Source organism: Amphiprion ocellaris, chromosome 21, assembly GCF_022539595.1.
Source record: "Amphiprion ocellaris isolate individual 3 ecotype Okinawa chromosome 21, ASM2253959v1, whole genome shotgun sequence".
NCBI lineage: Eukaryota > Metazoa > Chordata > Actinopteri > Pomacentridae > Amphiprion > Amphiprion ocellaris.
This window is the reverse complement of record NC_072786.1, coordinates 977,807-990,845: the sequence shown is the minus strand read 5'-3', so window position 1 is coordinate 990,845 and position 13,039 is coordinate 977,807. Positions and strand designations below refer to the sequence as shown.

At 37.7% G+C, this 13,039-nt stretch overlaps 1 long non-coding RNA gene across 1 annotated transcript; it reads left to right on the top strand.

The window, feature by feature from the left end:
* Nucleotides 1-690: 690 nt before the first annotated feature.
* LOC129347895 (uncharacterized) lies at nt 691-5,354 on the top strand. The gene is made up of 2 exons (XR_008600218.1): nt 691-1,561; nt 2,448-5,354. It is a non-coding gene; the product is annotated as an uncharacterized LOC129347895 (long non-coding RNA).
* Nucleotides 5,355-13,039: the final 7,685 nt, after the last annotated feature.

The following is a 13,039-nucleotide window of genomic DNA, read 5'->3' as shown; positions in this document are numbered from 1 at the left end:
ACAGTGAGGAAAAGATCTACAGGGTTCTTTCAGTCCAACTGCAGGAACATTAAATATCAGAGTGAACACATCAGGATATGAATGGAATACAATACAGTGTTGTATTTTGTGCTAATTTTTAATCTTATGGAAATGTTTGTTTTCCTGGTTGAGGCTAAAGAACATTTTATTGCCTGTATTTGTAGTAAAACATGAGTTGAAACATCCTACTTTTGGATCTAGAACTGCACAAGTCGTTCATTTTCAGTCACCTGATGAGTTAAACTCCCCTTTTTATGTGAGGTTGAAGCAGAAAGTCTGAGTTAACAAAGAAAGTTGTTTATAATCTGTGGTACCTGTTATCTCTGACTGAGGCTTTAGTTTTTGTTGAGCTGATTTACACGTAGAAACTTTGTTCAGGAAGATTTGTCAGTAGCTCAGAGGACAGGCTGCTTTTTACACAACCTTGTAAGAGAATGTCTGCCAGTGCTTTCAGCAGAATTTAGAAACACAACACTTCCTAAACAGATATTTTGAGGCTGTGAGGTTGAACGTTTGAGAGTATATCAGTGAGTTTGTTTGTGGTCTTTCTGTTTCTAGGTGGAAGCTGAATTAGTGAGGATGACTCCTGCTCCTGTCATCTCTAAGCTCCTCCCACATCTTTACCTGCACATGAGGAAAATCACTCCTGTAGAATGCAGGTATGTTTGTCATTATTATAAAAAGATGTTGCCTGGTGACCTGTCAGAAACCCATCATACAGAGTCAGCCAAAATAATGTTTACACACATCAGGAAAAGAAAAACTAGCATAAATATTTCAATACCAAATTTATTCAGACATCATGAGATTAATAAAAGTTATCTTTGGCCTCTACAATTACAAGAGGTGCTCAAAGTGGTGGCCACTGGCTTCCAGACATTTCTGTTGTGTTGTAGACGTCACTTGTTGATGCTCCATTCATGAGGTAGCGCCATCTGTTGGGAAAACATCGTACAACAGGACACAGAGTTATCGTGATTTGATCAAACTTAGAAAGAGGAATCTATATGTGTAGAAGTACTTAAATGAAATATTTATAAAAGTTTTTCTTTTCCTGATGTGTGTAAACATTATTTTGGCTGATTCTGACTCTGTGAACTTAATGAGAACAAAACTGTCATTTAGTTGTTGCTCTGAAAGCTTCTTTAGTGAAAACCAGCTGGTGTTCTGCTTTGAAACAAACTGCTGTTGAGGTCTATGTTTTTAGGTTTAACCCCACAGTTTCTGAATGAACTGATAGTTGTTTTTTTTCCTGATCAATGTGGACGTTATAATTGATGGTAACATTTACTGATCATATAATCAGCATGACAATATAACAGTAGAACATTCTGACCACGTGACTAATGCTGTGTTGGTCCCTTTATGCTGCTAAAACTCCTCTGACCCAGTGGTTTATCAGAACCTCTGGGGATCCTGTGGATCCTGTGGATTCTGTGGATCCTGTGGGTTGCAGGGTGGGTCCTACCTAGACCAGGCTGATCCTGGACCATCCCACAGATGCTCCATCAGATCTGGATGTGGGGAGTGTGGAACCCAGGTGAACAGCTTAGCTCTGTCGTGTTCCTCGGACCACTCCTGAGTAGTTTTAATTTGTCCTGCTGAGGGTGGCAGCTGGCATCAAGGACTGCTGTTGCCATGGAGACTAGGGGGTTGTTTGTCCTGCAGTGTTTAGGTGGTGGTACATGTCAAACATCCACATGAACGTCAAGGTTTCCCAGCAGAACGTTGCATTAGAACAAGATGATGGATGTTGTTCTCTTCAGCTGTCAGTGGTCAGAATGTTGTGGCTGATCGGTGGATCTGTCTGCCTTTACTCTGACATCCAGAGTTATACAAAAGTCTAGTATGTGTGCAGTGCAGAAGAGATTTACTTTATTGTATGCAGTTTTAGTGGTCCCATCAGAGAAAATCATATCCATATACAGATTTTTATTAATTCCAGGACTAGTTCAGTAAAGATTATAATAATAACTACATCAGATAATTCTTTGTCACAGCTGGAATTTTGCAGACTGAGAGATGGTTGAGAAGGTTTCAGTTCTTGTTTTAGCAAAATATGTTAGAATAGAAGATCTTTGTTGTCATTGTACATGAAATTATCTGCAAACTAGCAAAGTGCATCAGTCTGAGGTATCTAAAAATAAATAAGTAAAGAAAAATGCTTCTAAAGCCAATAATAAACAGAATATTTTGAGGGAATATTCTAAAAAGGAAAGAAAAGCTCCATTCTCACTCCTCTCAGGATAAACTGTCATTAAAATTGTCTTTAAATTTAGCTTCAACACGAGATAAAAACATTTACTTCCATTACTGATGTTGTCAAGTTTTAATAAAGTTCATGCTACTTTTATAAAATGATGAAAGTGAATAAATTGTATTTGTGTGATCTGTGTTTGATTTCTGTCTTTTCTCCTGTCATCCAGATGTTCAGAGGGAGATGATGCCACATCTGGTCCAGCAGATGGAAGGTCTTGAAGTTCTCTGACTGGCCTGGACTGAAGATGGTCGTCTCACTGGATTTAAGGTTCAGATGCTCAGTAACAAACTCCACCAATGAGCCAACAGGGAAGCTGTAGGTTTATTAAATGTTGCTATGAAGGTTTCACTGTTTTTCTTTGTGGATGCAATGTGCTCCAACTGAAACTTGAATTAGAACTTAGAAGTAAATCCTTCCATCTGAAAGGATTTAGTTGCATTAATAACCTCATAACATTCTAATTTTTATTCCAGTCTTGGTTGGAAATAGAATCTCTGTATTGATTCAGGTAAAAACTGAACTTCACAGCATGTTGGAGCAAAACAACCAGATGAAAACTGTGATGGTGTTGGATTGTCAGACCGTAATGTTGCAGCTCAAAGCAGCTTTTCTATCTCAGTTCATTCTGACATTCAGCTATGAATCAACACAGCAGATGGTGATCCATGCTGTGGAAATCTCACATCTCCTGATTTAATGGAGCTGCTTTGCACTTTTTACACTGTTTATTCACCAACACTTTATTTAATGAAAGTCCCATCTAGTTTTTATGAGGAATGTGATGTTTTAATTTCTCTGAATAACTGCAGTCTAATGGAAGAGCTGGAACTGTAACATCTGTCCTGATATTGATCATGAAGTATTGATCAGAATACTTATGGTTAGCAGTCATCCCTGAAGTTTTACATTAAAATCATTACTTGTGTTGTGAACTTTGGTAAGAAGCAGAAACTTTAGCGTTGCCATGGATACATGAGTGTTAAATTCTGTCCATGTTTCCATTTTGGGAAATTCAGTCCATCAGATGAGTTTGTTTTTACTGCCAGCTACCATTCAGTCTGAGATATTAAGAATAAATAAATGTGCATAATGTGGAAATGAAGAGATTTTATTTTTATTTATTCCTACAGCTGCTGCATGGAAAGTTCCAGAATGTGGAGGAATTTAGTCTCATAATCACAGACAATAAATATTATCTGAAAGTCAGGTTATTGTTGTTTATCAGCACAATACAAAAAGATTAATGTTAGAAATATTGCAGTTAAGACTCTAGAATATCATGATTGATGTAAATTTACATCAATAATATGAATGTTCAGGTTAAGATTGTGCAGTGATATTTATTCTGTAAGTTTAGCTGATTAAAGTTTATGACTCTGATTATTTAAATTGACATCATTATTCTAATATTTAGGGTCAGACCCTACAGTATTGAGATTAAGAAATCAAATATTCTATAAAATGTAAATACACTGAACTCATTTGGATATATTTAAGTGAGACTCTACAATATTATGTGACACAAATCTATCTAAATCCAAATTTTAATCATTTTTCTCCAAACATTTACTGGACTGATTTAAACTTTAAAATCACTCCTTTCTAATCCTCTGCTGTACGTTCAAACCTGAGGCCTTAAATAGAAACACACAAGTATCTGATTGAAGGAACTTCTGCAGAGTCCTGGTTCCAGAACATGATGATAGAATTATAGACAAACTTTAACAAAAGCTGCCTGAGAGTTTACAGGTTTTTATGTTGGATTTCTTCAGTAATTTAATGAGAGTTATCAGCAAAAATCAAGTGTTCATTTGATGAACTTCATTTCCTAAAACATCCAGAATTGGAGCTCGTATCTTTGGCAGCTGTAAAGTTTCTGCTCCTTCAAAGTTCACAACACAATGAATGAATTCCTAAAACACTCTCAATGCTGGAGAGCGTTTGATGCTGAAGCAGTGAGCAGTTTTTCTGTTTCTTCTCTGGAGATGCACAATGAGGGACGTCTGCAGCGACTGAGAAAGAGTCTCACCACATCCTGACATGAGGAAAAAGACTTTATTGAAGACTACAATGAGAAAAACTATCAGACAGCAGACGGCTGCATTCAAGGTGAGCTCTGAACATTTGATCTGGAACAGGAATTCAATGACGGCAGCATGAGCTTCATTTCAGTCTGTAGCTGCTGAATTCATGGATGAATCATCTGGCACTAGAGAAGAAGACCATCAAACATCCACGTCAGCTGATGGAGGTCCAAGAGTCTCACCCAACAAACAACCTACAGAATGAAGACCTCCAATCTGATTGGACGGCCTCCTATTCAGCCACATGTGTGAACAAATGCCTCTAAGCTGATTTGTTTTCTAAAATTTGTTTTCTGGAACCAGCTCCCAGTTTGGGTTCGGGAGGCGGACACCCTCTCTATTTTTAAGACCAGGCTTAAAACCTTCCTTTTTGACAAAGCTTATAGTTAGGGCTGACTGGGTGACCCTGACGGGGTGAGCTGGTTTTCATTTGCACAACTGACTTCCCCTCTTGACGTCCCTTTAGTTTGCCCCTAGTTATGCTGCTATAGGCCTAGGCTGCTGGGGAACCTCTCTGGATGCACTGAGCCCTTCTCTAACTACCTATGTATTTACTATATATACCATTATTGCATTACATTCACTCTGTTTCTTTCTGTGTCCTTTCTCCGAGTGTCCCTGGTCCCAGAGCTGGATGCTGGATGCTTCAGATGTGTGGCTGTGTTTTATGGTCCTTGTGTCCCACCCCCCCACCTCTCTATCTCTACCCCTCTACCTCCATCCCTCTATCTCTACCTTTCTACCTCTTCTGTCCCTCTCAACCCACCCGGCCAGCAGCAGATGGGTCCCCCCACATTAGAGCCGGGTTCTGCTCGAGGTTTTTTTCCCTGTTAAAAGGGTGTTTTCCTTGCCACTGTCTCCTTAGGGCTGCTCTGGGGGTCAGCCATATGGGTTCTGTAAAGCGTCTCGAGACAATTTGACTGTAATTGGCGCTATATAAATAAAATTGAATTAAAAAAATAAATAAATAAATCTAGTTTAAGTCCTAATCTATGCCTGTGTGTTTGCTTCTTTACACTGCTGTTAACAGTTTAGGCTGTTAGATTGTTCCAGATAAGACAAGTACAAGATTCTTCAGAGCCGTTCCACCATGAGCCTGACAGGAAGAACTCCAACAGCTACTGAATGTTCCTGTGGTTCCCTCAAGGCTACAGGAGGAGTCCTACGAGGACGAGCCGGTCCACCTGATGGTGGCCAGTCACTGCAGTTCAAAGCCAACACCGACTACGTGGACTTCTACTGGACCACACGGAGGCCTTCAAACCGGACCAACAAGTTCAGCGACTCCCCGACTCGTGGGTCTGAGGACGCCGCCGAGCCTCGGTCCAGCCAGCCTCCTGTCTGTGGGTGTTTGAGTGCTGAGAGGTTTGTGGATGCATGTGAACGTTCTGTGTTGAAACAGCAGCTTTGGACTCAGTAACGCCGGGAAAAACCAAGAGCTCCTTTATTTGTGACTTCCACTAAAAAACTGATGAAAATAAGTTTGCCAGGGTTCTGACTGATAACAGATTATTAAATAATGAAAATAATCGTTTAAATATTCCTTTAAACAATCTTTTAGGGCTACATTTCCTTTACACTGACTTCTTGGTAAATGTACTAGTATTTAGGGTGGAATATACCATTAAGCCCGATGTTCAAGGGTTCTTCTGGGAATATACTATTAAACCAACCTTTTAGGTAAATGTTCCAGGATGTTGGGTAGAATATACCATCAGATAAACCTTTTAGGTCTACATTGGAAGATTTTACAGTAGAATATTACTCCAATCCATCCTTTAGGTCAACATTTAAGGTGGAATACTCCTTTACACCAAGATTTTTTGGTCTACATTGAAGGATTTTTGGTGGAATATTTCTTTGGATGAACTTTTTAAGTTTATGTTCAAGGATGTTGGTGGAATATAACATCAGACCAACCTCCAAGGTCTACAGTAGTGAATTTTAGGTGGAATATACCATTAAACTCACCTTTTAGGTCTACATTGGAGGATTTTAGGTGGAATTTTCTTCCAAACCATCTTTTAGTCTACATTTAAGGATGTTTAGGATGGTATATTCTTCCAAACCAACTTCTCAGGTCTACATTTCAGGTGGAATATTCCTCCATACTAACTTTTTTGGTCTACATTGAAGGATTTTTTCTAAACCACCCTTTGGGGTCTATATTTGAGGTTTTAGGTGGAATATTCCTTTTAACCAGCCCCTCGGGTCTCTTTGAGGATTTTGGATGGAATACTCAGTTAAAGCAACATTTTAGGTGCATGTCCAAGGATTTTTGGTGGAATGTTACTTTAAGGTGGATGTGTGAGGACCTTGTAGGTGGAATACTTCCTGAAACCAACCTTTTAGGTCAACATTCAAAGATTTAAGGTGGAATATTCCTTTAAACCAACCTAAATTTCATGTTTTGATCATTATCAAGTGAGAAACCTCAATCCAGACTCCTCATAATGACGTTTGAGATTTATGCTGCTGTTATTTGTTTAGTCCAGACTAAATAACAGAAATCCACAACTGTAATTTTATTGCAGGACTCGGTTATTAAATGTCAAAACAATCCATGTGACTCTAAAAACTCAACAGCTTTACAAACTCTAAGATTAAACTCTCCACAAGGATCCAAAATAAGTTGGACTTCTACATGAGAGCTTTAATTATTCTTCATCTACTTTCTGAAAAGTTTGGTCAATAAAAAAGACAAAAACTAATATTTTCAGCTGAACTAAAGTAAGACTTTGTGATTTTTCTGCTCACATCTTGTGTTGTTGTAAACTTCCTCTTTCAAATAAATATCCTCCTAACCCCCTGGAAACCAGCGTTTGTCCTGTTTTTGTGTTGCTCGTCACCTACTTCAGACAGCCGGGACAAAACAACGTTTTGTGGACAAAAGGCTGTTCTATGACGTTTTTAGAGCGACATGCTATGCTACGTCGAAAAAAAATGTTATTTATCAACATATTGTAAAAACGTGCCATATGATGAAATAAATAATAATAATGTAAAGAAGGCCGTGAAAAACACTCCAGAAAGGTTTTCTTTGAAAAAAAAATCATCATGAATTTTGGCGCAAAAAAAACACCATAGTATACTATGTCGAAAAAAAATTTTTGATTTTTCAACATGTTGTGAAAACGTGCCATATGATGAAATAATGTAAAGGAGGCCATGAAAAAGTATGTCGTCCAAAATGTGACAAAAACGTCATAGTTTAGTATGTCGTCCAAAATTTCTTGGTCATGGTCTTTCTGGTCCTGCTCCAGAACACCTTCATCAACTACGTTTTCCTTTGAAGAGGCCCTCAGATGCTTCAATCTCTGACAACTAATATTTTCAGCTGAACTAAAGACAGACTTTGTGATTTTTCTGCTCACATCTTGTGTTGTTGTAAACTTCCTCTTTCAAATAAATATCCTCCTAACCCCCTGGAAACCAGCGTTTGTCCTGTTTTTGTGTTGCTCCTCAGCGACCCAAGACAGCAGGGTCCTAATGTTTTTTGAGCAACACACCATACTATGATGTTTTTACAATGATGGTTCTACTATGGAGCCAGTTTGACATGTTCAGGTGTTCTTTGTGTGAAAACTCAGAGATTTCAGGTATCAGAAGGTGGTTTTCAACTTTCTTTGTTAACTTTCTGCTTCAAATTTAAAATAAATTTCCTTGACTAACCCCGCCCTCTGGACTTCCAGGAAGCTGTGTTCCTATTGGCTGTCCAGGTGGCTGCTTGGTGTTATCAGGAACACCTGAGCAGCTCAGTGTCTTCCTGCTTTATTTAGCTGCAGACAAACATTTCCTCTGCTTCTCTTCACCACTGAACTGGGTTTGGTTCCATTGCTTTAGTTTGTTCTTTAGGCGTGGGCTTGCAGCTTCCAGCAGTAAAATCGTCTTTAATGTGCTTCTTGGTGTGTTTTAGGGCTTTGTACTGGATAGTTGTCTTGGTAAATGTGGTTGTTTAGCCACAGTTATCACATGGTGCTAATGTGTGCAGTGATTAGTGGATTTGGTGCAGGTGAGTTGTGTCTTTATCTTGGCTGTAGTGAGTCTTCAGAGGTTTTTGGTCAGACACATTCTGTATTCTTGTTTGAGAACCAACGTTGGTTGTCCAGAAGGTAAGAGTTCCTGTCCTGATTCTCTGTTCTCAGAGGTTCTCTGGTAGGCTGCAGGAGACTTTAGTGTTTGGGTTGTGCTAGTTTGGTTTTTGTATGGTTTCATTTGGACGACTATCTTGAGGCCCCTCCATGTGGTTTAGTGAGGTTTTCTGGAACAGTTCTACAAAGCAACCTGCAGCAGAAAAGACTTTGAGAGTTTTTAGGAGGTTCTGGAGACCAGACTTTAGAGCAGCAGAAACATTTGTCAGCAGTTTGAGCAGGAGAAGGTGAGCTTCAGAGTAGAAATGAGACAGAAACCTTCTTGACCCGTGTGGTGAGGTCCTGTACCAAGAGTTTGAGCAGGTTGTGAAGAGTCTGTAGTTCTTTGGTCTGAAAGCACAAGAAGAGTCGACTCATTAAAGGAGAAAACAGGAGATATTGTTGCTTCTTCTGTCGCTCTGCAGTTTCCAGTTTCCTTAGACTGAATATCAAGTTTATATTTTAAATGATTTCCCATGTGAGCCCAAGAAGACTTCAATAAACTCCCTCCATCCCCTGAACACATCACATTTTATTACCGTGTTAAATCTTTTTTTTAAATATGTTTTTGAGTTTTAGTCATAGTTTTAGCAGTTTTTTCTCTTTGCTTGTTTAGTTTTGTCATCTGTGTGAAAGGTGCTAAACAAATAAAGTTGAATTGATAAACTGAATAATTGACTAACTCATGATTGTGGCAGCAGAAGTATTTTCATTGTGATTTCAGTGTTTGTTTCATTGTTAAGGTTGGGGTTAAAATCCTGACAGAAAAAAAGATTAAAGAAATAAACTACATTTAAAAAAACAATTAAATCAAAGGATAAAAGTATTTAAAACAATAAATTGTTTAAAAAGAAAATTAAACATTAAATACAATTAAATTATATTAAACAGACAAAATATTTAATTAGATAATTAAATAGAAGATACAAAACATGTAATTATGAAATTAAACAAAGTTTTGTAAACAAAAATATTAAACATTAAAGATGAAATATTTTAGATAATTAAATATTTGAAAAAATACAAAACATTTAATTAGATTATCAAACCTTTAAAAGGACTAAATATTTAATTAAAAAATTAAATGTTTAGTTAGAAAATTTAATCTTAAAGACAATAAAACTTTAAATTGGAATTAAACAGAAAATACAATGAAGCATTTAAAAAGAAAATTAAACATTAAAAGGTGGTAAAACATTTAAAAAGAAAAACCTTAAAGATTTAATCAAAAAATTAAACATTTGGAAAGAAAAGGAAATTTTTCAAACAAGCCAATAAAACATTTGAAAAAACAACAATTAAACATTAAAAAGACAAAACATTTGGAAATCAAATCAGATATTAGAAAAGAATAAAATGTGAGAAAAGAGCAAAACTAAACATTTAAGAAGAATCAAACTAAAGACAAAACATTTGAAAAGACACCAGTTAAACTTTAGAAGATTAAATTAAACAGAAGAGACAAAATGATGAAAAAGAGCAAAAACAGATTAAGGTCTTAAAGCCTTTTCTAGTCTGAAATGAAAACATCAAGTTGTTTCTTCAAACATTTGCTCTTTCTAAGTTCTTGCTTTGATTGTGGACAGATTTACTAAGAACTCATTTCAGAAAACTGCTTTCCAGATAAAGTCTACTAGTAGTTGAAGGCATTGATCAAACTAATGTTACCTTCTGATCTCCACAAACTTTACTGTTCAGTGAAGAGAATCAAAGTTTGTTGAGGATTTCTAAAAAACCCACAGGTGAAGGTCTGAGAAAAACTCAGATGGATGGTCTAAATGTGAAATCAAGACTCATGGTCACAAGTTTTAAGGCTTCTGTTAACCAGAAAGTTCAAACTAACAGAGAAGTACTGAGAAACTTTGAAAACTTCAGTCCTCAGACTGTCTGAATGTTCAAACTAACAGAGAACTACGCAAGAACTTAGAAGATATCAGTCCTTGGACTGTCTGAAGGTTCAAACTAACAGAGAACTACGCAGGAACTTAGAAGATATCAGTCCTCAGACTGTCTGAAGGTTCAATCTAACAGAGAACTCCTGTGGGACTTAGAAAATTTCAGCCCTCAGACTGTGTGAAAGCTCAGGTCCTGAGGACTTGGGAGGTGTGGAGGCTTTGGAAAGTCTTGGAACTGAGGGTTCCACCCTCCAGCACAAAGGCTGAAGTCCAACCTCCTGAGAAAAACGGTCGAGTCGAGACTCAAGTTAAAAAAAAACTCGAAAACGACAAAAAATAGATGATAAATGCGCAAAAAAAAGAAGAATTAGTATCTGAGCGAATAGCTCAGGAGGATAAGAGGAGAGACTACGGAGTGGAAGGTCACAGGTTCAAGACCCGCCACAGGCACTTTTCTTTCTTTGTCTTTGTCAGGATTTTGAGAAAACTTTAAGCAGTGTCTGGTCTTGAACCAGCGACCTGCAGCTCCATAGGCAAATCCTTAACTCACTGAGCTACAGATCAGATACAAAGAAATAAATTCGTCGTCCCTTTGGCATCGTAGTTCCTGAAGTCACCACATGGGTGGAGCCAAGGCGGAGTCTGGGTGGAGTCAGGGCGGAGAGTAGGCGGGGAGGTGGGTGGCGGCCTCCCCCCTCTACTCCCCCACCTCCCCACACCGCCCACCACACCTTCCCCCGCCCCACGAGTTCTTCGAGTCTCCACAGGTTTTCCCCAGTTTCTGGAGTTTCCACCAGGTCGGAGGCAGAACAAGTTGTCATGAAGAGGTGTTGAAGTCGGCCAGGATGGACTGACTTTTTACAGCGACTAGAAGGAAGACCACTAGAAGAGCAGGTCTTTAACCACCATCCATAAAATCCATGGAGTCGCTCCAGAGAAATGAAAGAAGGTCAACTTTTATCAACCTCCATCCAGATGTTCAACTTCATATCTTTATTTGGAGATTTTTAGCACCACAAACCTTTAGTATCACACTTTATTATCCTTTATTAGGACTTTAATGGAATCCACCAGCAGATTTAGTTTTTGTTGACAAACTTTATTCTTGTCGTCGTGGGACTGCAGTATTTAAAACTCTTCCTTCTATTTGACCTCATGTTTATTAGTTTTAGTGGAGAAACTTATTTTAATTGTCCATTAGTCTCTTAAAAACCAAATAATAAATTGGATTAGTCAAGAGGTTTAAATTTCTTACTTTGTCATATTTTAACTATGACAAAAAATCTTGAGACAATTTGACCTGTAATTGGTGTTATATAAATAAAATTGAATTAAAATTGTATGTATCTTTTAATGTTGGAGTAATTCAGCCATATATGTTGGAAAACACATTTTCTTTGTCCATTAATCTGTTGATTGTTTTCTCCACTAATTCATTTCTTGTTTTGGTTTATAAAATGTCAAACCCAAATATATTCAGTTTACTGTCATAAAAACCAAAAAGATTTACATTCATGATGCAGGAATCAGGCAGTTTTTCACTTTTTATCTTAGTTTAGTCAGAAAGATAGTTGATAATGTGTGAATTGTTGCAGCTTGTGAGCCGTAGAAGGTTTTAATCTTTGGGGCCGAGTGTCAGAAAACATTTAGAAACCAACATCAACAAAACATTCAAAGATTTGAACATCTTTAAAGGGAAATCCAACTTCTGCATGACAATGTCTAATTAAAGGACATTTATTTCCAACGTAAATGTGTGATATTCATCCTCTGGAGCTTTCTCTTCACATCGTCTTCCACCTGGACTGGTTTGGTCGGGAGCATGTGCAACAAACATTTGAAAAACTGCACTTTAACATCAATGAATGACACTGAAGTTTAATCTACACATAAATGAGACTGAGTCTGGATGTGCTGCTCTGTCATTAACTGCTAAGTTTAGGGAAAGTTCAAACAAAAGAGGACAGTTCAGATCAGACTTGAGAATGAGCTTATTTTGAACAAACATCTCAGACTTTCTGAGCTTCAGCACCTCTAGCAAGATATTTTAACAACAAGCAACTCAAGAGATCCAGAAGTTGGAGAGAGTTAGCTTTAGCTGAGCCAAAGAACATGTGGGATGCTAACCTAGCAAACATTTCAGACTTTTCTCTGTGAATTCTGAGAAATAATTTCCTATTTAATGACAGAGCTACACATCTTAACTCAGTCTCATTAAAACAGACTCTAATTCAGTGTCATCCATCCATATTAAAGTGCAGTTACCCAAAATGTTTGTTGCATGAGCTCCAACAAAACCTGTCCAGGTAGAAGGCCACTTTGACAAACAGGAAGTGGAAGATTCCAAGCAGATTTATAGAAGGGGGAACCAGACTGTACTAAGTGTGGTCCAGTATAGAGGGGTGTTTTGTGGGTTTTTAAGGCTGATAATGATTATTAGTGAGACATTTGGAGTAGATATTCATTTGCAGTAAATGAAAGTATTTAAAATCTTGGAGTTAAACTTAGAAGAGCACAAACTCTAACAGAAAACTTTGTTGATACGTTTTTGTTTTGTTTACAGATGTTAAAGGAGTTTTATTCTTGATGTATAACCAATCAGATCACTCCAGAAGACAGAGCGACCACAGGTAGATAAAGGTTCAGAGC